The 27,989-nt window shown below is 58.0% G+C and overlaps 1 pseudogene; it reads right to left on the bottom strand.

The window, feature by feature from the left end:
• The window catches only part of LOC149359848 (uncharacterized), a 36,599-nt pseudogene extending 14,346 nt beyond the window's left edge, over nucleotides 1–22,253 (bottom strand).
• Nucleotides 22,254–27,989: the final 5,736 nt, after the last annotated feature.

Genomic DNA, 27,989 nt, shown 5'->3' with positions numbered 1-27,989 from the left:
GTAGACGTAGTCAGAAATCTTTAGCAGAAAGACTGCAGGCAAAGGAAACTTTTTCGTGCACAGCACTTTGTGGTAGGAGACTGTTGCCTTTGTTTACTCTCCCGATCACTTCCCTTACTTGTGCCAAGTGTTTTTTGTTTTGTTTTTTTCAGGGAGGCACTGATGCCGCTGCCGCAACCGTGAACCACGCAGGAGCTCACAACAAAAATGAACAACTCGCGCAGCACACTGAGAGACTTTCCGCCCAAAAAATAAAGTAGTTTTCAGCTAGCTTTACTCAAGGGACATTAGTTGCTCGAACTTTCCAAGCACGCACACGACAATCTTGTTTGCTGCGGGAAAGCGCTTTTTGTGAATTCAATTACTTCAGGTGAAGTGAACGCTTCAGCGAATCTTGTTTCAACATTACTTAAACAGCGCCTTTGTAGCAGCACGCTAAATCAACAAGACCGCGGAAACCAGAGCAGGCGAACAGCCGAAAGGGAGAGGTTAAGTGGGAAAACAAGCCCTTTTACGTCAGTTTAGTGGTAAGCCCACGTAAACATAGTGTTTGATCTTGCAGAGATAATTGGGAAGGTCGCCATACTGAGCACTGTGGTGTCATTTCATTATGGAGCCGCTCGGGACAAAACTAAAGCCTGTCTGGTGACTGCAAGAAGCCCAATTTCGCTCGAGGAGAAAAATCATCGGGCGGTTTCCTTCAGCACCGTAAATAAAATAAAGCACTCCTGTTGAGGACACAAAAAAATTCGCTGTGGCTTAGCTTGGTTAAGCCCGGTAATTGCGAAAGCAATATCCGTACCTACGCCATGGTGCAGCTGGTAGTGTAGCTGGTGGTGGTGCTTGTGGTTAGACTTGTGGCGATGCATCTGTTATACAATCCAATATAATCTAATGTAATCTAATCTAATCTATTCTATTCTAATCCAATCCAGTCCAGTACAATCCAGTCCAGTCAGGCCGCCGTTCATGTGCACCGCCGTCGCACACGGACGGTGCGAGATCGCGAGCAATGTTAAGCCGCTGGTGGTTGGCCCAGCTACTGCTTTCTAGCGACGTAAGTCGAGCCTAATCTCTTGGGCTTTAAGCGTAACGCCACAATCGCGCTCCTAGCGGAGAGCGCAGGAGTTAGGCGCCGGTGGTGGCACCGCCGCGGCTTGCGACGGCGCGAGTCGGTCGCCCTTCTCTTCGGCGTGACGTCACAAAGCACCTGTTGTGCTCCTAGCGGAGAGCGCAGGAGTTAGGCGCCGGTGGTGGCACCGCCGCGGCTTGCGACGGCGCGAGTCGGTCCTCTTCGGCGTGATGTCACGCATGACGTCACACAGAGGTCAACTAAAGGTCAATGGTGGCACCGCCGCGCCACGGCAAAGGCTGAAAGTGCAAGTAGTAAAGCTTTCGCTTTAAAAGAAAAAGTTAACGTTTTGTTTTTGTTTTTGTTTTTTCCATGCGTACTCTAAGATGACGGGTCGCCGCGGTGGCTCAGTGGTTATGGTGCTCGGCTGCTGACCCGAAAGGCGCGGGTTGGATTTCGGTCACGGCGGTCGCATTTCGATGGAGGCGAAATTCCAGAGGCCCGTGTACTGTTCGATGTCAGTGCACGTTAAAGAACCCCAGGTGGTCAAAATTTCCGGAGCCCTCCACGACGGCATCCCTCATAGCTTAGTCGCTTTGGTACGTTAAACCCCACAAATCATAAACCATCTAAGACGAAGGTTTCTTGAGGAACGACTCGTTAAGGTACGTATGCCTCAAACGGCAGCACCCATGACTTTCTGGCCGTTCGTCTTAAGATACGTCAGTCGAATCTGTCCACAAAAGGTCACTGAAAAGCACGAGCAATCTGGCATTGACTACGATTGATTTTACATCGACTGGATCTAATGGGGCCATATGGAAAGTGTCTGTGTAAAATGAGTAATTGAAATTTAGCGTAGTTATTATGGCACGCCAGCGCTACCCTTTCAACGAGTTACATGCACTGGAGAGGTTGCTTTGCCTGCAAACTTCTCGAAAGCGCATGTATTTTAATGCAATGTAGGCAGAATTTGCCGGGCCACAGCGTCGAGGGAAACCGCGTTTTCGAAATTCTAAAACTGATATCGGTATTGCATACGGTGGGCTACACGCCTCTCAATAATTAAGGAGCGTAACAGTAATGGTTAAAAAGTTAACTGTTTGATATTAGTTAACCAGCCTTCTAGTTAGCACCTCTTAGTTGTATTCTGATGAACTACACCGCTGACAATGCTATGCCAAGTAAAGCGCTCTTCTAAATCAAAAAGCCTATTTTTAAAAATTGTGTAAAGTCTGAGAAGAAACACACTGTATATAGATACCGCCCCATGCAGACCTCTGGCGCCGAGTATAACGCTGTGTTTTGCTTCGTTCCTCTGATCTAAAGTCTTCGTTGTGTCCTTTATGCGTTCCAGCTCTGGGGTTGTGCTATTTCTGCAGCGTTTAACCAGCATTTCTTTCTCGCTCTGTAATCACAGCCTCCATGTTTTTTTTATTTTTGGCTCAGAGGAGCCGTGAGCTCGAGATGGTGGAAGGGACACTCAAAATTTTCTATTCGAACAGGCAGTTTTAAGAAACTGAAGGTGACAGTGGTAGACATTGCCCAATATGTTTTAATCATTTCCTTTTTTAAAGTAAATATGGCCAGTTGATAGGAAGTAGTATTATGATTTCCGCCAAGGCGAGTCGCATCTGTCAGCGCCTGTCTTGTGCACTGTTAAAACGTTCTCCAGGTTCGAACAAGAGAAGGTCCCCGATGAAAGCTTCCAAGTGAGTGAGTGAGTGAAAACTTTATTAGCTCTAGATTCGGATTGTGTTCGGCGGTTTTGAGATGGCTTCGTCCATCTTGCTCAAAGGTCGGTTGCCCTTAGTCCAGGGCTCCGCTGGATGCTGCTGCCAGTTTTGCTCGCCGAATCAGACCTTCTTGGTCGACCCGACGATCGCTGGAGAGCACTCCCTCCCATTGCTCCGCACTCGGGTTTGTTATCACTGGTACCACGCTTATCCTCTGGCATGCCCACGTTATGTGGTACAGCGTGGGGGGTTCTTGGCACCAAGGGCATTTGTCATTGTATTGTGTTGGATATATTTTGTTGAGTACGTGTAGGTTCGGGTAGGAGCCCGTCTGTAGCTGTCTCCACGCGACAGAGTCCTCTCTGCTAAGGGAGTTGTCCGGTGGTGGATACCGCTTTCTGCAGCCCTTGTAATAATTTAGAATCGCCGAATAATCTTGGGGTACAGGTTCGTTCCCCTCGAGGTCGCCTACGTTGGATGCTCGGTAATAAGTGTACCCTCGAGCTATCCTGTCCGCCTCTTGGTTCCCTGTTACTCCCGTATGTCCCGGCGTCCATACTATCGTATGCCTGATTGGTTCTCCGTTTGTTTGTCGTTGTGTTATGTGGCCCCCAGAGCGGAGTATGCGGAGCGCTCTGTGCCCTATTCTGCCGCGTAGGTAGTTGCGGCATGCTGTTTGTGAGTCTGTAAGGATTTTTAGAGACCGTTTAGACCGATAGCCCTCCGCTGCCGCTAGAGCGACGGCCGCTTCCTCAGCCTCGACTATCGTACAGTCTTGTAGTGATGCGCTGGTGATCTCGCGTAGGGTTGAGTCAATCACCGTTGTTACCGCATTGCTGTTGTGCTGCCCCGCTGTTCTGGTGTATGTGGCTGCGTCCACGTATACCGTCGTTTCTTGGGGTGCTAATGTCTTTTGTAGGTATTCAGCCCTTGCCTCTCTGCGTGCTTTGTGTAGGTTGGGATCCATGTTCCGGGGTATTGGCGTTACTTTTAGTGTGTTGCGATATTCGTCCGGAATTGTTTCTGTCCTCTGTATTTCTTGAATTTGATCGGCGCGGCCCAGTTTCTTTAGGAGCTCCCTGCCAGATGGGGTCTGTTGTAGTCTGCGCAGTTGGGAGACTAGTTGTGCCTCTCTCAATTCATCGAAAGTGTTGCGTAGTCCTAGGGCTAGGAGCTTTTCAGTTGAAGTGCTGTGAGGAAGGTGGAGTGCGGTTTTGTAGGCTTTGCGTAGAATCACGTCCGCCTGTTGTACCTCACTCTTGATGGGATTATAGTAGGGGAGGCTGTATGTCACTCGGCTGACTACCAGGCTTCTGACCAACTTAAGTGTGTCCTCCTCTCGCATGCCATGACGTCTGTGTGAGATGCGCGTGATCATGCGGGCCACTTGTAGAGTGGATGCTTTGAGTAGGGCGAGAGTGTGAGTGCAGCGTTGGTTTGACTGTATCCACATCCCCAAGATTCTGATGAGTGTTTTTTCCGGTATCGAATTCCCGTCGAGGTAGACGTTCAACTTTAAGTCGTCGCTAGTGGGGACTGTGCGATTTTGTTTTCCTCTCCAAACTCTTAGGAGCTCTGATTTCTCGGTGGAGCATGCTAGCCCTCTTTCTCTGACGTAGTTCTCTACGCAGGTGGCTGCCTTTTGTAATTTCTCTTCTTTCTCTCCGAGCGAGCCTGTGTTGACCCAGATGGTGATGTCGTCGGCATACATGGCATGGTGTATGCCGTCGATTGCTTTTAACTGTTTTGCCAAGCCAATCATGGCTATGTTGAAGAGCGTAGGGGAGATGACCGATCCTTGAGGTGTTCCTTTATTTGGAGTAAGAAATTTGTCTGATCTGAGCTCCCCCAGGCCAATCGTTGCCGTTCTATTTGAGAGGAAGGCTTTGACGTAGCCGTAGATTCTCCTTCCGCAGTTCAGGTCGTTCATGCCCGTAAGGATAGCCTCGTGACTGACATTGTCAAAAGCCCCCTTGATGTCCAATGCCAGTATTATGTTTTCTCCGCTCTTGGGGACGTTCCCAAGTACTTCTTCTTTGATTTGAAGTAGTACATCTTGGGTCGATAGTTTTGCTCTGAAACCGAACATGCTGTGGGGATACAGTTCGTTGTCCTCCATGTACTGTTGTAATCTCAGCGTCACCACTCGTTCGTACAGTTTTCCTAGGCACGATGTGAGCGAGATCGGTCTGAGGTTCTCAATTTGTAGTTTCTTGCCTGGTTTAGGAATCATGACAACCTCCGCATGTTTCCACTCCTCGGGGACGGTCTCTGCTTCCCAGTGTTTGTTGAGAAAGTCCGTTAATTCAGCGACTAGCTCATCACTGAGGTTGCGGATGAGTGCGTTATTGATCTTATCTGCACCCGCGGCCGTATTTCTGGTTGTGTTTCTAATCGCTGCGTAGACCTCTTCTCGCGTGATGGGTCTGTCCAAGGTGTCGTTTTCACTTCCTCGATAGCGCTCTGCGTAAGCTGCTGGGTGTGTGTCCCCGAAGCACTTAACGCGTACTTTTTCCAGGAGTGCTGAATCTGGTCCCTTGAACTGGTGGATTAACCGGTAGATGGCTTTGTTGTTTTCTGCCTTGGTTTTTGTTGGATCTATGAGAGCCTTGAGTATATGCCACGTCCTCGATGTGCTCAAAGTTCCGTTGAGGGAGTCACTGAATTGTTGCCAGTTTTGCCTTGCCAATTGCGCCGCGTACTCTTCTGCTTTCGCTGTGACTTCTGCGATCTTAAGTTTTAGTTTTCTGTTGTACTTTTGTTTCTTCCACCTCTTGGTGAGCCCGCGTCTAGCTTCCCATAGCTTGAGCAGCCTGGCGTCCACCTCGGGTGTCTGCGTCGTTCGCGCGATTTCTTTAGTGTACTTGCGCTGTTTTTCTTTCAGCATGTTTCCCCACTCTTCTATCGATTGGATCCCTTTCGCGGCGAGATTCCCGTCGCATGCCTCGCGAAAAGCGCTCCAATCCGTAATTTTTGCCGATCCCAGCTGGCGCTTTAGCCTGTCTGAGGTTACTTGTGTTTTAAGTATATAGTGGTCACTGCCCAGATTTTCTAACAGGTTCTCCCACACTGCCTGTTCCGCTCCCCGTATGAATGTGAGGTCGGGGCAGGTGTCGGTACTGACGCTGTTTCCGATTCTGGTTGGAGTGTCTGAGTCTGTGAGGAGGGTGCAGTCAGTGTTTTCTGCTGCCGCTGCTAGTGCTTTGCCTTTTGGGTTAGCTGTTTGGTATCCCCAGCTTTTGTCCATGGCATTGAAGTCTCCTAGTATGATTAGCGTGTTGTTTTTTGCTAGGTTGCGTGCGCCATGGAAAAGTTCATGGAATTTTGCTTTCCTCTGTTTTGGAGGACTGTATGCGTTCACAAGGAAGATGCTGCCCCTCTTTCTTTTCTTCTTTGGTATAATTTCTACTATCACGTGTTCTACGTCGGTGTCGGCAATCTTGTCATGGTTTATGGCGATGAGCGCCTTACTGACTAGGGTTGCCGTTCTTCCTTTCTCTTGAGTCTCGTAGCACGTATATCCTGCGAGTGTTGGCGTAGTGCCCGTCTCTTGAAGCGCTATGATGTCGGGCGGTGCTTGTTGTGTATGAATGTGTTGTTGGAGGAGGCCCTGCTTCTTGCCTGTTTGGAGGCCCTGCTCGTTGCCTGTTTGCGACTGGGCTTGGGTTTGTAATGTTTGTGGCTGCGGAGGGCTGTTCGACTTAAGGTCTCGTACTGCCTTCGTGAGCTCTGCTATTTTGCGCTCTAGCTCTGTCTGCCTAGCGCGTGATAGTTCTAATTCGCGTCTCAGCGCTGTTTTCTCCGCGTCCTCCTGTCTAGGTTGGTCGCGGTTGCTGTTTGTGTTTGTGTTCTGTTTGTTAGTTATCCCTCCCGAGTGCGGAGCAAACCAGGGGTTTTCGGCTCCCCAGCTCACCTTGACGCCGCCGCTCTTTCGGGCTTGCTGCTGCTGCTGCTGCTGCTGCTGCTGCTGCTGCTGCTGCTGCTGCTGCTGCTGCTGCTGCTGCTGCTGCTGCTGCTGCTGCTGCTGCTGCTGCTGCTGCTGCTGCTGCTGCTGCTGCTGCTGCTGCTGCTGCTGCTGCTGCTGCTGCTGCTGCTGCTGCTGCTGCTGCTGCTGCTGCTGCTGCTGCTGCTGCTGCTGCTGCTGCTGCTGCTGCTGCTGCTGCTGCTGCTGCTGCTGCTGCTGCTGCTGCTGCTGCTGCTGCTGCTGCTGCTGCTGCTGCTGCTGCTGCTGCTGCTGCTGCTGCTGCTGCTGCTGCTGCTGCTGCTGCTGCTGCTGCTGCTGCTGCTGCTGCTGCTGCTGCTGCTGCTGCTGCTGCTGCTGCTGCTGCTGCTGCTGCTGCTGCTGCTGCTGCTGCTGCTGCTGCTGCTGCTGCTGCTGCTGCTGCTGCTGCTGCTGCTGCTGCTGCTGCTGCTGCTGCTGCTGCTGCTGCTGCTGCTGCTGCTGCTGCTGCTGCTGCTGCTGCTGCTGCTGCTGCTGCTGCTGCTGCTGCTGCTGCTGCTGCTGCTGCTGCTGCTGCTGCTGCTGCTGCTGCTGCTGCTGCTGCTGCTGCTGCTGCTGCTGCTGCTGCTGCTGCTGCTGCTGCTGCTGCTGCTGCTGCTGCTGCTGCTGCTGCTGCTGCTGCTGCTGCTGCTGCTGCTGCTGCTGCTGCTGCTGCTGCTGCTGCTGCTGCTGCTGCTGCTGCTGCTGCTGCTGCTGCTGCTGCTGCTGCTGCTGCTGCTGCTGCTGCTGCTGCTGCTGCTGCTGCTGCTGCTGCTGCTGCTGCTGCTGCTGCTGCTGCTGCTGCTGCTGCTGCTGCTGCTGCTGCTGCTGCTGCTGCTGCTGCTGCTGCTGCTGCTGCTGCTGCTGCTGCTGCTGCTGCTGCTGCTGCTGCTGCTGCTGCTGCTGCTGCTGCTGCTGCTGCTGCTGCTGCTGCTGCTGCTGCTGCTGCTGCTGCTGCTGCTGCTGCTGCTGCTGCTGCTGCTGCTGCTGCTGCTGCTGCTGCTGCTGCTGCTGCTGCTGCTGCTGCTGCTGCTGCTGCTGCTGCTGCTGCTGCTGCTGCTGCTGCTGCTGCTGCTGCTGCTGCTGCTGCTGCTGCTGCTGCTGCTGCTGCTGCTGCTGCTGCTGCTGCTGCTGCTGCTGCTGCTGCTGCTGCTGCTGCTGCTGCTGCTGCTGCTGCTGCTGCTGCTGCTGCTGCTGCTGCTGCTGCTGCTGCTGCTGCTGCTGCTGCTGCTGCTGCTGCTGCTGCTGCTGCTGCTGCTGCTGCTGCTGCTGCTGCTGCTGCTGCTGCTGCTGCTGCTGCTGCTGCTGCTGCTGCTGCTGCTGCTGCTGCTGCTGCTGCTGCTGCTGCTGCTGCTGCTGCTGCTGCTGCTGCTGCTGCTGCTGCTGCTGCTGCTGCTGCTGCTGCTGCTGCTGCTGCTGCTGCTGCTGCTGCTGCTGCTGCTGCTGCTGCTGCTGCTGCTGCTGCTGCTGCTGCTGCTGCTGCTGCTGCTGCTGCTGCTGCTGCTGCTGCTGCTGCTGCTGCTGCTGCTGCTGCTGCTGCTGCTGCTGCTGCTGCTGCTGCTGCTGCTGCTGCTGCTGCTGCTGCTGCTGCTGCTGCTGCTGCTGCTGCTGCTGCTGCTGCTGCTGCTGCTGCTGCTGCTGCTGCTGCTGCTGCTGCTGCTGCTGCTGCTGCTGCTGCTGCTGCTGCTGCTGCTGCTGCTGCTGCTGCTGCTGCTGCTGCTGCTGCTGCTGCTGCTGCTGCTGCTGCTGCTGCTGCTGCTGCTGCTGCTGCTGCTGCTGCTGCTGCTGCTGCTGCTGCTGCTGCTGCTGCTGCTGCTGCTGCTGCTGCTGCTGCTGCTGCTGCTGCTGCTGCTGCTGCTGCTGCTGCTGCTGCTGCTGCTGCTGCTGCTGCTGCTGCTGCTGCTGCTGCTGCTGCTGCTGCTGCTGCTGCTGCTGCTGCTGCTGCTGCTGCTGCTGCTGCTGCTGCTGCTGCTGCTGCTGCTGCTGCTGCTGCTGCTGCTGCTGCTGCTGCTGCTGCTGCTGCTGCTGCTGCTGCTGCTGCTGCTGCTGCTGCTGCTGCTGCTGCTGCTGCTGCTGCTGCTGCTGCTGCTGCTGCTGCTGCTGCTGCTGCTGCTGCTGCTGCTGCTGCTGCTGCTGCTGCTGCTGCTGCTGCTGCTGCTGCTGCTGCTGCTGCTGCTGCTGCTGCTGCTGCTGCTGCTGCTGCTGCTGCTGCTGCTGCTGCTGCTGCTGCTGCTGCTGCTGCTGCTGCTGCTGCTGCTGCTGCTGCTGCTGCTGCTGCTGCTGCTGCTGCTGCTGCTGCTGCTGCTGCTGCTGCTGCTGCTGCTGCTGCTGCTGCTGCTGCTGCTGCTGCTGCTGCTGCTGCTGCTGCTGCTGCTGCTGCTGCTGCTGCTGCTGCTGCTGCTGCTGCTGCTGCTGCTGCTGCTGCTGCTGCTGCTGCTGCTGCTGCTGCTGCTGCTGCTGCTGCTGCTGCTGCTGCTGCTGCTGCTGCTGCTGCTGCTGCTGCTGCTGCTGCTGCTGCTGCTGCTGCTGCTGCTGCTGCTGCTGCTGCTGCTGCTGCTGCTGCTGCTGCTGCTGCTGCTGCTGCTGCTGCTGCTGCTGCTGCTGCTGCTGCTGCTGCTGCTGCTGCTGCTGCTGCTGCTGCTGCTGCTGCTGCTGCTGCTGCTGCTGCTGCTGCTGCTGCTGCTGCTGCTGCTGCTGCTGCTGCTGCTGCTGCTGCTGCTGCTGCTGCTGCTGCTGCTGCTGCTGCTGCTGCTGCTGCTGCTGCTGCTGCTGCTGCTGCTGCTGCTGCTGCTGCTGCTGCTGCTGCTGCTGCTGCTGCTGCTGCTGCTGCTGCTGCTGCTGCTGCTGCTGCTGCTGCTGCTGCTGCTGCTGCTGCTGCTGCTGCTGCTGCTGCTGCTGCTGCTGCTGCTGCTGCTGCTGCTGCTGCTGCTGCTGCTGCTGCTGCTGCTGCTGCTGCTGCTGCTGCTGCTGCTGCTGCTGCTGCTGCTGCTGCTGCTGCTGCTGCTGCTGCTGCTGCTGCTGCTGCTGCTGCTGCTGCTGCTGCTGCTGCTGCTGCTGCTGCTGCTGCTGCTGCTGCTGCTGCTGCTGCTGCTGCTGCTGCTGCTGCTGCTGCTGCTGCTGCTGCTGCTGCTGCTGCTGCTGCTGCTGCTGCTGCTGCTGCTGCTGCTGCTGCTGCTGCTGCTGCTGCTGCTGCTGCTGCTGCTGCTGCTGCTGCTGCTGCTGCTGCTGCTGCTGCTGCTGCTGCTGCTGCTGCTGCTGCTGCTGCTGCTGCTGCTGCTGCTGCTGCTGCTGCTGCTGCTGCTGCTGCTGCTGCTGCTGCTGCTGCTGCTGCTGCTGCTGCTGCTGCTGCTGCTGCTGCTGCTGCTGCTGCTGCTGCTGCTGCTGCTGCTGCTGCTGCTGCTGCTGCTGCTGCTGCTGCTGCTGCTGCTGCTGCTGCTGCTGCTGCTGCTGCTGCTGCTGCTGCTGCTGCTGCTGCTGCTGCTGCTGCTGCTGCTGCTGCTGCTGCTGCTGCTGCTGCTGCTGCTGCTGCTGCTGCTGCTGCTGCTGCTGCTGCTGCTGCTGCTGCTGCTGCTGCTGCTGCTGCTGCTGCTGCTGCTGCTGCTGCTGCTGCTGCTGCTGCTGCTGCTGCTGCTGCTGCTGCTGCTGCTGCTGCTGCTGCTGCTGCTGCTGCTGCTGCTGCTGCTGCTGCTGCTGCTGCTGCTGCTGCTGCTGCTGCTGCTGCTGCTGCTGCTGCTGCTGCTGCTGCTGCTGCTGCTGCTGCTGCTGCTGCTGCTGCTGCTGCTGCTGCTGCTGCTGCTGCTGCTGCTGCTGCTGCTGCTGCTGCTGCTGCTGCTGCTGCTGCTGCTGCTGCTGCTGCTGCTGCTGCTGCTGCTGCTGCTGCTGCTGCTGCTGCTGCTGCTGCTGCTGCTGCTGCTGCTGCTGCTGCTGCTGCTGCTGCTGCTGCTGCTGCTGCTGCTGCTGCTGCTGCTGCTGCTGCTGCTGCTGCTGCTGCTGCTGCTGCTGCTGCTGCTGCTGCTGCTGCTGCTGCTGCTGCTGCTGCTGCTGCTGCTGCTGCTGCTGCTGCTGCTGCTGCTGCTGCTGCTGCTGCTGCTGCTGCTGCTGCTGCTGCTGCTGCTGCTGCTGCTGCTGCTGCTGCTGCTGCTGCTGCTGCTGCTGCTGCTGCTGCTGCTGCTGCTGCTGCTGCTGCTGCTGCTGCTGCTGCTGCTGCTGCTGCTGCTGCTGCTGCTGCTGCTGCTGCTGCTGCTGCTGCTGCTGCTGCTGCTGCTGCTGCTGCTGCTGCTGCTGCTGCTGCTGCTGCTGCTGCTGCTGCTGCTGCTGCTGCTGCTGCTGCTGCTGCTGCTGCTGCTGCTGCTGCTGCTGCTGCTGCTGCTGCTGCTGCTGCTGCTGCTGCTGCTGCTGCTGCTGCTGCTGCTGCTGCTGCTGCTGCTGCTGCTGCTGCTGCTGCTGCTGCTGCTGCTGCTGCTGCTGCTGCTGCTGCTGCTGCTGCTGCTGCTGCTGCTGCTGCTGCTGCTGCTGCTGCTGCTGCTGCTGCTGCTGCTGCTGCTGCTGCTGCTGCTGCTGCTGCTGCTGCTGCTGCTGCTGCTGCTGCTGCTGCTGCTGCTGCTGCTGCTGCTGCTGCTGCTGCTGCTGCTGCTGCTGCTGCTGCTGCTGCTGCTGCTGCTGCTGCTGCTGCTGCTGCTGCTGCTGCTGCTGCTGCTGCTGCTGCTGCTGCTGCTGCTGCTGCTGCTGCTGCTGCTGCTGCTGCTGCTGCTGCTGCTGCTGCTGCTGCTGCTGCTGCTGCTGCTGCTGCTGCTGCTGCTGCTGCTGCTGCTGCTGCTGCTGCTGCTGCTGCTGCTGCTGCTGCTGCTGCTGCTGCTGCTGCTGCTGCTGCTGCTGCTGCTGCTGCTGCTGCTGCTGCTGCTGCTGCTGCTGCTGCTGCTGCTGCTGCTGCTGCTGCTGCTGCTGCTGCTGCTGCTGCTGCTGCTGCTGCTGCTGCTGCTGCTGCTGCTGCTGCTGCTGCTGCTGCTGCTGCTGCTGCTGCTGCTGCTGCTGCTGCTGCTGCTGCTGCTGCTGCTGCTGCTGCTGCTGCTGCTGCTGCTGCTGCTGCTGCTGCTGCTGCTGCTGCTGCTGCTGCTGCTGCTGCTGCTGCTGCTGCTGCTGCTGCTGCTGCTGCTGCTGCTGCTGCTGCTGCTGCTGCTGCTGCTGCTGCTGCTGCTGCTGCTGCTGCTGCTGCTGCTGCTGCTGCTGCTGCTGCTGCTGCTGCTGCTGCTGCTGCTGCTGCTGCTGCTGCTGCTGCTGCTGCTGCTGCTGCTGCTGCTGCTGCTGCTGCTGCTGCTGCTGCTGCTGCTGCTGCTGCTGCTGCTGCTGCTGCTGCTGCTGCTGCTGCTGCTGCTGCTGCTGCTGCTGCTGCTGCTGCTGCTGCTGCTGCTGCTGCTGCTGCTGCTGCTGCTGCTGCTGCTGCTGCTGCTGCTGCTGCTGCTGCTGCTGCTGCTGCTGCTGCTGCTGCTGCTGCTGCTGCTGCTGCTGCTGCTGCTGCTGCTGCTGCTGCTGCTGCTGCTGCTGCTGCTGCTGCTGCTGCTGCTGCTGCTGCTGCTGCTGCTGCTGCTGCTGCTGCTGCTGCTGCTGCTGCTGCTGCTGCTGCTGCTGCTGCTGCTGCTGCTGCTGCTGCTGCTGCTGCTGCTGCTGCTGCTGCTGCTGCTGCTGCTGCTGCTGCTGCTGCTGCTGCTGCTGCTGCTGCTGCTGCTGCTGCTGCTGCTGCTGCTGCTGCTGCTGCTGCTGCTGCTGCTGCTGCTGCTGCTGCTGCTGCTGCTGCTGCTGCTGCTGCTGCTGCTGCTGCTGCTGCTGCTGCTGCTGCTGCTGCTGCTGCTGCTGCTGCTGCTGCTGCTGCTGCTGCTGCTGCTGCTGCTGCTGCTGCTGCTGCTGCTGCTGCTGCTGCTGCTGCTGCTGCTGCTGCTGCTGCTGCTGCTGCTGCTGCTGCTGCTGCTGCTGCTGCTGCTGCTGCTGCTGCTGCTGCTGCTGCTGCTGCTGCTGCTGCTGCTGCTGCTGCTGCTGCTGCTGCTGCTGCTGCTGCTGCTGCTGCTGCTGCTGCTGCTGCTGCTGCTGCTGCTGCTGCTGCTGCTGCTGCTGCTGCTGCTGCTGCTGCTGCTGCTGCTGCTGCTGCTGCTGCTGCTGCTGCTGCTGCTGCTGCTGCTGCTGCTGCTGCTGCTGCTGCTGCTGCTGCTGCTGCTGCTGCTGCTGCTGCTGCTGCTGCTGCTGCTGCTGCTGCTGCTGCTGCTGCTGCTGCTGCTGCTGCTGCTGCTGCTGCTGCTGCTGCTGCTGCTGCTGCTGCTGCTGCTGCTGCTGCTGCTGCTGCTGCTGCTGCTGCTGCTGCTGCTGCTGCTGCTGCTGCTGCTGCTGCTGCTGCTGCTGCTGCTGCTGCTGCTGCTGCTGCTGCTGCTGCTGCTGCTGCTGCTGCTGCTGCTGCTGCTGCTGCTGCTGCTGCTGCTGCTGCTGCTGCTGCTGCTGCTGCTGCTGCTGCTGCTGCTGCTGCTGCTGCTGCTGCTGCTGCTGCTGCTGCTGCTGCTGCTGCTGCTGCTGCTGCTGCTGCTGCTGCTGCTGCTGCTGCTGCTGCTGCTGCTGCTGCTGCTGCTGCTGCTGCTGCTGCTGCTGCTGCTGCTGCTGCTGCTGCTGCTGCTGCTGCTGCTGCTGCTGCTGCTGCTGCTGCTGCTGCTGCTGCTGCTGCTGCTGCTGCTGCTGCTGCTGCTGCTGCTGCTGCTGCTGCTGCTGCTGCTGCTGCTGCTGCTGCTGCTGCTGCTGCTGCTGCTGCTGCTGCTGCTGCTGCTGCTGCTGCTGCTGCTGCTGCTGCTGCTGCTGCTGCTGCTGCTGCTGCTGCTGCTGCTGCTGCTGCTGCTGCTGCTGCTGCTGCTGCTGCTGCTGCTGCTGCTGCTGCTGCTGCTGCTGCTGCTGCTGCTGCTGCTGCTGCTGCTGCTGCTGCTGCTGCTGCTGCTGCTGCTGCTGCTGCTGCTGCTGCTGCTGCTGCTGCTGCTGCTGCTGCTGCTGCTGCTGCTGCTGCTGCTGCTGCTGCTGCTGCTGCTGCTGCTGCTGCTGCTGCTGCTGCTGCTGCTGCTGCTGCTGCTGCTGCTGCTGCTGCTGCTGCTGCTGCTGCTGCTGCTGCTGCTGCTGCTGCTGCTGCTGCTGCTGCTGCTGCTGCTGCTGCTGCTGCTGCTGCTGCTGCTGCTGCTGCTGCTGCTGTGCTGCTGCTGCTGCTGCTGCTGCTGCTGCTGCTGCTGCTGCTGCTGCTGCTGCTGCTGCTGCTGCTGCTGCTGCTGCTGCTGCTGCTGCTGCTGCTGCTGCTGCTGCTGCTGCTGCTGCTGCTGCTGCTGCTGCTGCTGCTGCTGCTGCTGCTGCTGCTGCTGCTGCTGCTGCTGCTGCTGCTGCTGCTGCTGCTGCTGCTGCTGCTGCTGCTGCTGCTGCTGCTGCTGCTGCTGCTGCTGCTGCTGCTGCTGCTGCTGCTGCTGCTGCTGCTGCTGCTGCTGCTGCTGCTGCTGCTGCTGCTGCTGCTGCTGCTGCTGCTGCTGCTGCTGCTGCTGCTGCTGCTGCTGCTGCTGCTGCTGCTGCTGCTGCTGCTGCTGCTGCTGCTGCTGCTGCTGCTGCTGCTGCTGCTGCTGCTGCTGCTGCTGCTGCTGCTGCTGCTGCTGCTGCTGCTGCTGCTGCTGCTGCTGCTGCTGCTGCTGCTGCTGCTGCTGCTGCTGCTGCTGCTGCTGCTGCTGCTGCTGCTGCTGCTGCTGCTGCTGCTGCTGCTGCTGCTGCTGCTGCTGCTGCTGCTGCTGCTGCTGCTGCTGCTGCTGCTGCTGCTGCTGCTGCTGCTGCTGCTGCTGCTGCTGCTGCTGCTGCTGCTGCTGCTGCTGCTGCTGCTGCTGCTGCTGCTGCTGCTGCTGCTGCTGCTGCTGCTGCTGCTGCTGCTGCTGCTGCTGCTGCTGCTGCTGCTGCTGCTGCTGCTGCTGCTGCTGCTGCTGCTGCTGCTGCTGCTGCTGCTGCTGCTGCTGCTGCTGCTGCTGCTGCTGCTGCTGCTGCTGCTGCTGCTGCTGCTGCTGCTGCTGCTGCTGCTGCTGCTGCTGCTGCTGCTGCTGCTGCTGCTGCTGCTGCTGCTGCTGCTGCTGCTGCTGCTGCTGCTGCTGCTGCTGCTGCTGCTGCTGCTGCTGCTGCTGCTGCTGCTGCTGCTGCTGCTGCTGCTGCTGCTGCTGCTGCTGCTGCTGCTGCTGCTGCTGCTGCTGCTGCTGCTGCTGCTGCTGCTGCTGCTGCTGCTGCTGCTGCTGCTGCTGCTGCTGCTGCTGCTGCTGGCTGCTGCTGCTGCTGCTGCTGCTGCTGCTGCTGCTGCTGCTGCTGCTGCTGCTGCTGCTGCTGCTGCTGCTGCTGCTGCTGCTGCTGCTGCTGCTGCTGCTGCTGCTGCTGCTGCTGCTGCTGCTGCTGCTGCTGCTGCTGCTGCTGCTGCTGCTGCTGCTGCTGCTGCTGCTGCTGCTGCTGCTGCTGCTGCTGCTGCTGCTGCTGCTGCTGCTGCTGCTGCTGCTGCTGCTGCTGCTGCTGCTGCTGTGCTGCTGCTGCTGCTGCTGCTGCTGCTGCTGCTGCTGCTGCTGCTGCTGCTGCTGCTGCTGCTGCTGCTGCTGCTGCTGCTGCTGCTGCTGCTGCTGCTGCTGCTGCTGCTGCTGCTGCTGCTGCTGCTGCTGCTGCTGCTGCTGCTGCTGCTGCTGCTGCTGCTGCTGCTGCTGCTGCTGCTGCTGCTGCTGCTGCTGCTGCTGCTGCTGCTGCTGCTTGCTGCTGCTGCTGCTGCTGCTGCTGCTGCTGCTGCTGCTGCTGCTGCTGCTGCTGCTGCTGCTGCTGCTGCTGCTGCTGCTGCTGCTGCTGCTGCTGCTGCTGCTGCTGCTGCTGCTTGCTGCTGCTGCTGCTGCTGCTGCTGCTGCTGCTGCTGCTGCTGCTGCTGCTGCTGCTGCTGCTGCTGCTGCTGCTGCTGCTGCTGCTGCTGCTGCTGCTGCTGCTGCTGCTGCTGCTGCTGCTGCTGCTGCTGCTGCTGCTGCTGCTGCTGCTGCTGCTGCTGCTGCTGCTGCTTGCTGCTGCTGCTGCTGCTGCTGCTGCTGCTGCTGCTGCTGCTGCTGCTGCTGCTGCTGCTGCTGCTGCTGCTGCTGCTGCTGCTGCTGCTGCTGCTGCTGCTGCTGCTGCTGCTGCTGCTGCTGCTGCTGCTGCTGCTGCTGCTGCTGCTGCTGCTGCTGCTGCTGCTGCTGCTGCTGCTGCTGCTGCTGCTGCTGCTGCTGCTGCTGCTGCTGCTGCTGCTGCTGCTGCTGCTGCTGCTGCTGCTGCTGCTGCTGCTGCTGCTGCTGCTGCTGCTGCTGCTGCTGCTGCTGCTGCTGCTGCTGCTGCTGCTGCTGCTGCTGCTGCTGCTGCTGCTGCTGCTGCTGCTGCTGCTGCTGCTGCTGCTGCTGCTGCTGCTGCTGCTGCTGCTGCTGCTGCTGCTGCTGCTGCTGCTGCTGCTGCTGCTGCTGCTGCTGCTGCTGCTGCTGCTGCTGCTGCTGCTGCTGCTGCTGCTGCTGCTGCTGCTGCTGCTGCTGCTGCTGCTGCTGCTGCTGCTGCTGCTGCTGCTGCTGCTGCTGCTGCTGCTGCTGCTGCTGCTGCTGCTGCTGCTGCTGCTGCTGCTGCTGCTGCTGCTGCTGCTGCTGCTGCTGCTGCTGCTGCTGCTGCTGCTGCTGCTGCTGCTGTGCTGCTGCTGCTGCTGCTGCTGCTGCTGCGCTGCTGCTGCTGCTGCTGCTGCTGCTGCTGCTGCTGCTGCTGCTGCTGCTGCTGCTGCTGCTGCTGCTGCTGCTGCTGCTGCTGCTGCTGCTGCTGCTGCTGCTGCTGCTGCTGCTGCTGCTGCTGCTGCTGCTGCTGCTGCTGCTGCTGCTGCTGCTGCTGCTGCTGCTGCTGCTGCTGCTGCTGCTGCTGCTGCTGCTGCTGCTGCTGCTGCTGCTGCTGCTGCTGCTGCTGCTGCTGCTGCTGCTGCTGCTGCTGCTGGCTGCTGCTGCTGCTGCTGCTGCTGCTGCTGCTGCTGCTGCTGCTGCTGCTGCTGCTGCTGCTGCTGCTGCTGCTGCTGCTGCTGCTGCTGCTGCTGCTGCTGCTGCTGCTGCTGCTGCTGCTGCTGCTGCTGCTGCTGCTGCTGCTGCTGCTGCTGCTGCTGCTGCTGCTGCTGCTGCTGCCTGCTGCTGCTGCTGCTGCTGCTGCTGCTGCTGCTGCTGCTGCTGCTGCTGCTGCTGCTGCTGCTGCTGCTGCTGCTGCTGCTGCTGCTGCTGCTGCTGCTGCTGCTGCTGCTGCTGCTGCTGCTGCTGCTGCTGCTGCTGCTGCTGCTGCTGCTGCTGCTGCTGCTGCTGCTGCTGCTGCTGCTGCTGCTGCTGCTGCTGCTGCTGCTGCTGCTGCTGCTGCTGCTGCTGCTGCTGCTGCTGCTGCTGCTGCTGCTGCTGCTGCTGCTGCTGCTGCTGCTGCTGCTGCTGCTGCTGCTGCTGCTGCTGCTGCTGCTGCTGCTGCTGCTGCTGCTGCTGCTGCTGCTGCTGCTGCTGCTGCTGCTGCTGCTGCTGCTGCTGCTGCTGCTGCTGCTGCTGCTGCTGCTGCTGCTGCTGCTGCTGCTGCTGCTGCTGCTGCTGCTGCTGCTGCTGCTGCTGCTGCTGTGCTGCTGCTGCTGCTTGCTGCTGCTGCTGCTGCTGCTGCTGCTGTGCTGCTGCTGCTGCTGCTGCTGCTGCTGCTGCTGCTGCTGCTGCTGCTGCTGCTGCTGCTGCTGCTGCTGCTGCTGCTGCTGCTGCTGCTGCTGCTGCTGCTGCTGCTGCTGCTGCTGCTGCTGCTGCTGGCCTGCTGCTGCTGCTGCTGCTGCTGCTGCTGCTGCTGCTGCTGCTGCTGCTGCTGCTGCTGCTGCTGCTGCTGCTGCTGCTGCTGCTGCTGCTGCTGCTGCTGCTGCTGCTGCTGCTGCTGCTGCTGCTGCTGCTGCTGCTGCTGCTGCTGCTGCTGCTGCTGCTGCTGCTGCTGCTGCTGCTGCTGCTGCTGCTGCTGCTGCTGCTGCTGCTGCTGCTGCTGCTGCTGCTGCTGCTGCTGCTGCTGCTGCTGCTGCTGCTGCTGCTGCTGCTGCTGCTGCTGCTGCTGCTGCTGCTGCTGCTGCTGCTGCTGCTGCTGCTGCTGCTGCTGCTGCTGCTGCTGCTGCTGCTGCTGCTGCTGCTGCTGCTGCTGCTGCTGCTGCTGCTGCTGCTGCTGCTGCTGCTGCTGCTGCTGCTGCTGCTGCTGCTGCTGCTGCTGCTGCTGCTGCTGCTGCTGCTGCTGCTGCTGCTGCTGCTGCTGCTGCTGCTGCTGCTGCTGCTGCTGCTGCTGCTGCTGCTGCTGCTGCTGCTGCTGCTGCTGCTGCTGCTGCTGCTGCTGCTGCTGCTGCTGCTGCTGCTGCTGCTGCTGCTGCTGCTGCTGCTGCTGCTGCTGCTGCTGCTGCTGCTGCTGCTGCTGCTGCTGCTGCTGCTGCTGCTGCTGCTGCTGCTGCTGCTGCTGCTGCTGCTGCTGCTGCTGCTGCTGCTGCTGCTGCTGCTGCTGCTGCTGCTGCTGCTGCTGCTGCTGCTGCTGCTGCTGCTGCTGCTGCTGCTGCTGCTGCTGCTGCTGCTGCTGCTGCTGCTGCTGCTGCTGCTGCTGCTGCTGCTGCTGCTGCTGCTGCTGCTGCTGCTGCTGCTGCTGCTGCTGCTGCTGCTGCTGCTGCTGCTGCTGCTGCTGCTGCTGCTGCTGCTGCTGCTGCTGCTGCTGCTGCTGCTGCTGCTGCTGCTGCTGCTGCTGCTGCTGCTGCTGCTGCTGCTGCTGCTGCTGCTGCTGCTGCTGCTGCTGCTGCTGCTGCTGCTGCTGCTGCTGCTGCTGCTGCTGCTGCTGCTGCTGCTGCTGCTGCTGCTGCTGCTGCTGCTGCTGCTGCTGCTGCTGCTGCTGCTGCTGCTGCTGCTGCTGCTGCTGCTGCTGCTGCTGCTGCTGCTGCTGCTGCTGCTGCTGCTGCTGCTGCTGCTGCTGCTGCTGCTGCTGCTGCTGCTGCTGCTGCTGCTGCTGCTGCTGCTGCTGCTGCTGCTGCTGCTGCTGCTGCTGCTGCTGCTGCTGCTGCTGCTGCTGCTGCTGCTGCTGCTGCTGCTGCTGCTGCTGCTGCTGCTGCTGCTGCTGCTGCTGCTGCTGCTGCTGCTGCTGCTGCTGCTGCTGCTGCTGCTGCTGCTGCTGCTGCTGCTGCTGCTGCTGCTGCTGCTGCTGCTGCTGCTGCTGCTGCTGCTGCTGCTGCTGCTGCTGCTGCTGCTGCTGCTGCTGCTGCTGCTGCTGCTGCTGCTGCTGCTGCTGCTGCTGCTGCTGCTGCTGCTGCTGCTGCTGCTGCTGCTGCTGCTGCTGCTGCTGCTGCTGCTGCTGCTGCTGCTGCTGCTGCTGCTGCTGCTGCTGCTGCTGCTGCTGCTGCTGCTGCTGCTGCTGCTGCTGCTGCTGCTGCTGCTGCTGCTGCTGCTGCTGCTGCTGCTGCTGCTGCTGCTGCTGCTGCTGCTGCTGCTGCTGCTGCTGCTGCTGCTGCTGCTGCTGCTGCTGCTGCTGCTGCTGCTGCTGCTGCTGCTGCTGCTGCTGCTGCTGCTGCTGCTGCTGCTGCTGCTGCTGCTGCTGCTGCTGCTGCTGCTGCTGCTGCTGCTGCTGCTGCTGCTGCTGCTGCTGCTGCTGCTGCTGCTGCTGCTGCTGCTGCTGCTGCTGCTGCTGCTGCTGCTGCTGCTGCTGCTGCTGCTGCTGCTGCTGCTGCTGCTGCTGCTGCTGCTGCTGCTGCTGCTGCTGCTGCTGCTGCTGCTGCTGCTGCTGCTGCTGCTGCTGCTGCTGCTGCTGCTGCTGCTGCTGCTGCTGCTGCTGCTGCTGCTGCTGCTGCTGCTGCTGCTGCTGCTGCTGCTGCTGCTGCTGCTGCTGCTGCTGCTGCTGCTGCTGCTGCTGCTGCTGCTGCTGCTGCTGCTGCTGCTGCTGCTGCTGCTGCTGCTGCTGCTGCTGCTGCTGCTGCTGCTGCTGCTGCTGCTGCTGCTGCTGCTGCTGCTGCTGCTGCTGCTGCTGCTGCTGCTGCTGCTGCTGCTGCTGCTGCTGCTGCTGCTGCTGCTGCTGCTGCTGCTGCTGCTGCTGCTGCTGCTGCTGCTGCTGCTGCTGCTGCTGCTGCTGCTGCTGCTGCTGCTGCTGCTGCTGCTGCTGCTGCTGCTGCTGCTGCTGCTGCTGCTGCTGCTGCTGCTGCTGCTGCTGCTGCTGCTGCTGCTGCTGCTGCTGCTGCTGCTGCTGCTGCTGCTGCTGCTGCTGCTGCTGCTGCTGCTGCTGCTGCTGCTGCTGCTGCTGCTGCTGCTGCTGCTGCTGCTGCTGCTGCTGCTGCTGCTGCTGCTGCTGCTGCTGCTGCTGCTGCTGCTGCTGCTGCTGCTGCTGCTGCTGCTGCTGCTGCTGCTGCTGCTGCTGCTGCTGCTGCTGCTGCTGCTGCTGCTGCTGCTGCTGCTGCTGCTGCTGCTGCTGCTGCTGCTGCTGCTGCTGCTGCTGCTGCTGCTGCTGCTGCTGCTGCTGCTGCTGCTGCTGCTGCTGCTGCTGCTGCTGCTGCTGCTGCTGCTGCTGCTGCTGCTGCTGCTGCTGCTGCTGCTGCTGCTGCTGCTGCTGCTGCTGCTGCTGCTGCTGCTGCTGCTGCTGCTGCTGCTGCTGCTGCTGCTGCTGCTGCTGCTGCTGCTGCTGCTGCTGCTGCTGCTGCTGCTGCTGCTGCTGCTGCTGCTGCTGCTGCTGCTGCTGCTGCTGCTGCTGCTGCTGCTGCTGCTGCTGCTGCTGCTGCTGCTGCTGCTGCTGCTGCTGCTGCTGCTGCTGCTGCTGCTGCTGCTGCTGCTGCTGCTGCTGCTGCTGCTGCTGCTGCTGGCTCCCTCCCTTGATGGCCGGGGGTGGCAGGGGCGGAAAGGACCGTGACCGGCTCCGTGAACTGCTCCGTGACGTCCGGGATCTCGAGCGGCTCTGGGAGGACTCCCCCTCCGAGCTGAACCACCTCGGTTTCTCGCCACGGTCGTTCCGGCTGCGACGTCTGCTCTCGCGTCCGCCGCCGTTGTTGCCGCTGTTGGCCTTGCCTCGCGGCTCCCTGGCTTTCTTTAATCGGTCTTGACACTCCCTCGATCCGGTAGCGTGGTTGCCCCCGCAGATCAGGCATCTCGGGGTACACTGGTGGTCTTTTGGCGGGTTTTGCATCCCGCACTGTTTGCAAGCCTTGGCGTCCGGTGTGGGGCACACGTCGGAGCGGTGACCTTGTTGGCAGCAAACGTAGCAGATTTGTCTTGTGGGCCGATACGGGTAGCACTTGTACTCGGCTCCGCAGTAGATGACATGTTTCGGTGTTATGGGTCCGTCAAAAGTGATGACAGCTGTCTTGGTCTTGCCTAGTCTTCGAGCACTGTGGATGGTAACACCCTGTGTGCGCGTCCACAAATCGGCTTTCAGTTCCTCCGGTGTCGCTCCGGGGTCAACTCCGTGTATCACGCCACGCCGGGTGTCTTCCGGTGCGGCCACGTAAGCGTTCACGTCGTATGAGCGTCCTTCGATCTTGAGGCTATAGTGATGCGTCTCGCGAGCTGGGCGGCCTCTTCGTTCGGCGTGCTCACGATTATAATATTCGATCCTGTACGGAGCCTGGTGATCAGGTCTCGTCCTTCGAACTTGTTGCTGCATGCCGCGGCTACGGCCCGGGCCACTTGGAATTGCTGGAGCGACTTGACTACAAGTCCCTTCGGTCGCAAAATAATCTTAAAATCGTCCCTGGGGAGCGGGGGCAGCCTTCGCCTGAGCTGCCGTTGCGTTCCTTTCCCGTCTTTTTTCAGCGCGCCGGCAGCTGGAACGCCAGCTGTGGGCGTAGACGCCGGGGATACCCCTCCGAGGTCACCTTGTGCGGCCGGGGAAATTGGGGCGTTTGCCGCGGCGTTCCGTCCGTTTTTTCTCTGTCGCTTCTTTTGGCGTTTGGTCAGGGCCAATTCCCAATTTGCCTCGTCTTCTTTTTGGGTGTCTTGCTGCTCCTGCATGGCGGATTCCTCGATTCCCCCGCCTGCCGAATTCTCGGAGTCGGAGATGTCGAGGAACGCGTCGTCCATCTCTTGTGCTTCTAGCAAATTCGGGGCTATTCTGCTCGTTGAGGGCTCAAAATTTTGGTATTCTGCGGTGCGGGAGGCGGTTCCAGGCTGCATCGCGGTTGCTCAGCGGGCCTGGCTGCCCGCGAACGCCCGTAGTCGTGCTAAGCCTAAGTAGGCTCAGCGGCGAGCGTTTCCCACCAAAAAGTCGCCCGAGCCACGCGGGGCTTCAAAGTCCGGTAATATTGCCAAAAATGGTCCTACCGTCTTGAAACCGGTGTCCGGGTGATCCAGCTTGTGAGTTCTTTCAGATCCAACAAAACGTTGGTGGCCCAGTGGGTCGAGATAGTCCGTGGGGATTGAAATCTGCGGAGCCCATGCGACGCACGTCCGCACTCCTCCGCTACCACAGGTGGTCTCCGAAAGCTTCCAAGCTTTGCGTGGTGCCGACCCTCAGACGCACAGTACTTCCCTTTAGCATCGCTGTCTCAATCACAGATTGAATCGCTGCCAGAAAAGCAAGCTTAAAGTTAATTTAAACAGAAGCACACGAATTCATGGCATATCCTTTGATTATTGCCAGATTGTCATTATGACAGCACTGTTTTTTTTTCTTTTTGAACATCTGATTCTGCTGAGCCATTCTGTGGAAGGGAAGAGGCCCCATATCGTTCCTGCGGCTTGCATGTGTCGCATGTGCTGCTCGTATCATTCGATGCCGAACGAGTAGTCCCGGGACGAGTCAAAAAGAGAACGGGGGGGGGGGGGGGGGGGGGGGGGGGGGCGCTCGCATGCTGTGTCCCGCACACCCTAAGCAAAGGCTCGCCCCCCCCCCCCCCCCCTGATTTACGCCAGTGCATTACCGTGACGTCACGCTTTCGAGCACGCAAATGCTTGTGGATACCTATGCACGCGTGCTCGTTTATTGTAAGGCAGTCGAAGCGAACGCTTTGCAGAATTTTAAGAGGAGGGCGAGCGTCGCTATTCTCACGGATTTCTTCCATCGGCGGTATTCGCCACATGTTGACCCCATTTGTTCTGGAGTAGAAGGATAACCGGTGGCAGCCGCCTCATTTTCAATCTGTGTACGTCAGCCGGCGAGCATGAGGAGCCACGCCGCCGTGACGCTTTCTGCCGCGTGAACTTCAAAAAAGCGGCGGCGACGGAGAAGTGGTAGGAGGAGAAAGAGTTTTTAAATATTACCATTTCTGACTGTCTGTGGTGGCGATAGCTTAGGGGATGGCTGGAAGACAGTTCTTTCCTTCTTGCATTTGGACCTTAGGTGTCGCCCTCCCACCCGAGTTGTCTGCCTTTTTGTTTTAATGGGAGAACATTAGAGCCATGACGGCGGAAGTCTGGCAACAGGGAATGGGTTCTATTGACGATAATGGTATATTTAAGTTACAATAAGTAGCGCTAAAAGTAGTAGTGGTACAGTTCGTGCTCCAGGATTCAAAACGATAGCGAAAAAAGGTAGAGAAGGTGGAGAACAATGCTCTTCCATTTTCTCCGAGTCAATCGAATTTACCGCCCCTCAATTTTTTTTTTCTTTTTCTTACGTGTTTTCGTTTTCATTACAAAAATGTACAGCTGATTATACCCTTTCTATGCCTTCCGATTCTTGGCCGATCCCCCACTGTGGGGGTATGTGTCATCTGTTGTTAGGATAACAACTACAACAAACGCGCTGTTACCATCTCACTCTGGGTGACGCTTTCGATGCCAGCTTTAGTCATGACGCAGTGAAATTAAATCCACGGCTGTCTCCGCCCTACTATATACATGATGCTGCGTGGTGCATACCTTGCCACTACGCGGCATCGTGTTTACAGATGGCGGCCACAGAGACCAGCTAAACACGCTTGTTTACTTTGGCATACTTTGTTTACTTCGCATATATGGTGGAGTATTTCAGTATAGTATACGTTTTTCGCAGTCGAAGTAAACGTAAGACGTAATGCGCGAGGTTTCGTCCGAAGCATTCACCGTGGCTGCCCCTTCTTTCGTCATGAAATCTCGAATAGAGAGCTCTGCACTCTGGCAAAGCCTTGCACATGAAGCGTAGCATTCCTGCGAAACCCACCGTGGGGCGGGGTGATTGCACTCCTCTGCGCGAGACGAAAAACGGATATCTGGTAGCGCTGGCACAGAATATAACGAGATGCAAGTGTGCCGGAAAACGATACGGAACAGCGCCGGCAACGTGTTCCGTTCCTGTGGGCTGTTTGCATTCGCCGTTCTTGCCAATCTGTGCACAGCACGCAGGCAGTCATTTTTCAAACACGCTTATTATTTACACAAGACCTGACGGAACAGACGCGGTCTGCCCGCTGCAACACACTTGAGGTATATTCTTATATCGAAAACGACATTCTGATATTTGAACGTCGAAATATGATTCTTTCTTGCGCAAGGGTGTCTACTTTTTGTAAAGGGTCCGCGTCAGCCGCAGATTGTGAGAAACCCAATCCAGGTTTGGTTGCCTTCGGCAAACATGGCGCGTACTATCAACAAGCAACGTGCACAGAGAATATTGTTTGTTTGTTTTCGTCTTGATGTTGGTATACAGAGGCAGCAGGTTCATCATTTAGATGGCGATGCATAGAGAAAAGTTACTTGCAAGTCAACAGGTTAATATCAAAATTTTACTACTGGCTCCTATCGGGCAGTTTACTCTTATAAACTAGTCAAGGGTTTAGTGTGCCAGACGTCCTGTCTAGCAGGCTGAATGTCCGAGCCGTTTGCGATTCTGCTGTCTGGTAATGAACGAGGCAGCAAGCGAAAACAATAAAAGAAAACGAACAGGAGGTGAATGGTAGTGCAGGCTAGCCTTAGAGATCTGTAAACAAACAAACAAACAAACAAACAAACAGACAAACAGACAAGGCAGTGGCGTCACTGTGTTTAGTCTGTGAGGAGGGCGTAGGGCAGCGCAATCTGTATAAAATTCCTGGATCTTTTCTGACTTTTAAAGTCTGTCTTCCGAGAAAGTGGCCTCCTTTTCATTTGAACGTGGCTATCAATCAATATAGATTAACTTAGTTTTTCTCCGCTGTACCCTAAAATTCGCGGGTTCGATCGCAGCCCTGGCGGACGTGCTTGTATACAGAGACAAAACGAAAAGAGGTTCCGCGTGCAGTTTTGAGTGCGCGTTGAAAAACTCCGGCAACGTTAAATTAATCTCGAGCACTCCGCTTAACGGCGTGCCCTGTTGCCATCAACAGCATTGCGGGCCATTAGTTAAATGAACCAACGATCAAAAGCAGCAAATCTAATGTGTCTACTCCCAGAGTCATGTGACCTTAGTTGCTCAGTGCCCGAGAGCCCACTGTCCCCGGCCTAATACGCCCCTTGTGATGTCATGCACTCATGGATAGAATCGTCTTCTGTCAGCAAAAGAAGGCGGGAGCTTTGGTGACGCCATACTACGCCAGCGGCGGCGCCAAAAAGAACTCCCTTTAACATCCATCCCTGTAGAAAGAAAAGACGATGCGAACACGAAGGAGGAGATTGTACAGCGCAAAAAGCATTATTATAATTGACGAACGCAGACTTTCCGGTGGAACAATCAGCAGGAAGTTCAAAACATGAAACGAAACGAAACGAATAGTAAACGGAGGAATGAGCCCTGCCATTTCGTCTTTCGCAACTGCAACTCTAATGGGAATTCAGGGAGCCTTGAAGCACTCTTGGTGAATGCGCGCTTGTAATTAGGGGTGCGCGGTCGCGAATCAGTTGCATGCAACACATGGCTGGATCCGCTAAAGCGTGAATCCTTAGATCTCGGGGCGCCGTTATTCCACGTCGATTACGACACTCTTCTTTGATCTAGCGCCCAGCGCTGCCGCGACGACTTGCCCAGAGGCGTTGGTGCACCAAGAACTTCGCGCCATGCTAGGCGCCAAGAAAGAGTAAACGAGAGAGAGTCTTGCATTTGCGTATAAAAGTAGTGCCGTGCCTCTGAACCGTAGCAACGAGCGCGGATGTGGCAAACATTAAACTCTGCCATCCCTGACTACTGAGCACTGACGTCAGCAAGTGCAAAAACTGTGGCATTGTACTCTCGCGATGAGGCAGGCTGCAGAGGCAATTATGCTCGGTCTCACCAAAACCGTGCATTGTTATGGAGGCTGGAGACTGGCGTTGGGTAATCAGGACCTCTATTTTGTTATTCGTTCTTTAGCGCGAGTCGAACTTTTTTTTTTTTTTACAAAAGCATATTAAGTGGGCGTTGGTACCGGACTATGGTGCAGCTCCTTCTTTTTTGCAGAGGTTAACAAAAATGCACAAGGACTGGCAACATAGTGTACAACGCGACACTAGTACAACATGCATCACGCGACACAGTTCAGAATGAGTCACGTCAGTACTATTAGGAAGCAATGTAAGTAAAATTAACCTAAATATGGCAGCGGGTAAAGAAAAAGTTTCATATAGAAAGCCTTGCTTTATTAATTAGCCATCTTATTAAGACAGGCAGACATGATCAAGGATGTAACGAGCACGGAACGAAAAATGGTAGTAATACAGGGTCTTAAGACAGCTAGGAAATATAAGCGGTAACAAGGCGCAACTCTAGGGAACAGTGTATTCGCAGATTTATTAACCTACATGGTACACGGTTGGAAAGAACCCTGTAGTCACAATAATGATTAGCCTCGAGTACTGTTTATAGCGCAATAATTAATTATTTCCTCCTAAAGTATAGCGCTGGTCACAACCGGCTGTCACGTTAACACAGATAGCGAGCATTTAGTCATCGTCCCTAGCATCAAATGAGGTATTGACCAATGAAAAACAGGCAAAAACATTGAATCTCTGAAATAATCGTTGCGAAATAAGTTTATACAACATGTCCCCCCACTTCCCTCAAGAAGTGATCCGCTTTCTTGGCTGTCGCCGTCGTCAGTGATAGGCGGACGGACGGTTACCAACCCCGAAGTGTTCTTGGCTTGGAAACAGCTCCGTGAATTCGGATGGCGTTAGCAACTAAAATAATTTTATATCTATAACGTCTCTGCGGGGATTAGGGAAGGAAGTGGTGGCTCTTTCTGCGAACAAAGTTGAACCGGTAAATCTTAACTGCAGTGGCGCACGTTCAAGCTTTCGCGGACTCTGCTTCGGCACGATTGTCGACTTTGGAGCAGAAAATAGCCTGCGGTAGGCATATCACTGTTATTTGTTCATTGTTCATTCGCGGATCTCTCGTATCATAATTGCTGCCGAAAAAAAAAAACGTATCTCGTTATTGCGAGCAGACTAATCGTTTTCGCAATCTTTTCGTTCCCAGACGGCTACTTTCTGTCTTGTGTTTTCGTCCATGCTTCATTTCCTTGCACTGTTCCAAGGTGAAACGGACAGAGCGGGCGAGATCGAAACGCAGGGAAAAGCGGCTGTCCTGCGCTTCCCACATAAGCAAAAAAAAATGAAAAAGCGTGCTTGTCATTCGATCTTATAGAGTATTCATTTGTTGAGCGTTGATAATGTGTTTCCTTTTATAATGCCACTAATTGTTCTTGAATCCAGAGCAGACCTCGTCCAAACGCTGCATTTACAAACGCCTTACAGTTCCGTTTAGGTCAAGCGGACAGTCCGTGTTTCCGTGTTGCGACAACTGCGGCTTAGTTGAATCAGTGGAGCATATCTTGTTAGAATGCCCAGCGTACGCGTGCACATTATGAACATCTTAAAGAGAAAACTCACTCAAGTGCCTCCAACACTCGACTGTGTATTAGCACCCTTAGCATGCCACAGGCAGCAAAGTAAAAAGGCAGAACTTTTTATTGGGGTTATTTAAATGACAATGATTTGTTAGACAAACTCCACTCCCTCCCTTCAGCACCCTCACTGCGCATTCTCTATGCACTGAACTTTGTCATCTCATTTCCAACACCTCTCTCATTCCATCTTTCTCTCCCCGAATGCCTTCCCCACGCAGAATGGCAACTCACTGAATTTAAACGCCGGCTGAATTTTCTGCGTTTCAATTAGAGAGTTTCTCTCTCTCTCTCTCGCTCTCTATTCAGAGTAGCTTGCTAAATGTATGGCCAGGCTGACGTCTCCACTTATTGAGAAAGTTATGTTTTGCCCACCTCGTTTCTCCTCCCCCATCATGCTCTACACAGACATTGTTGTCCCAAGATAGTCAA

The sequence above is a fragment of the Amblyomma mixtum genome, chromosome 2 (genome assembly GCF_055824585.1).
Source record: "Amblyomma mixtum isolate Tamu chromosome 2, ASM5582458v1, whole genome shotgun sequence".
NCBI lineage: Eukaryota > Metazoa > Arthropoda > Arachnida > Ixodida > Ixodidae > Amblyomma > Amblyomma mixtum.
This window is presented reverse-complemented; position numbering and strand designations above follow the sequence as displayed.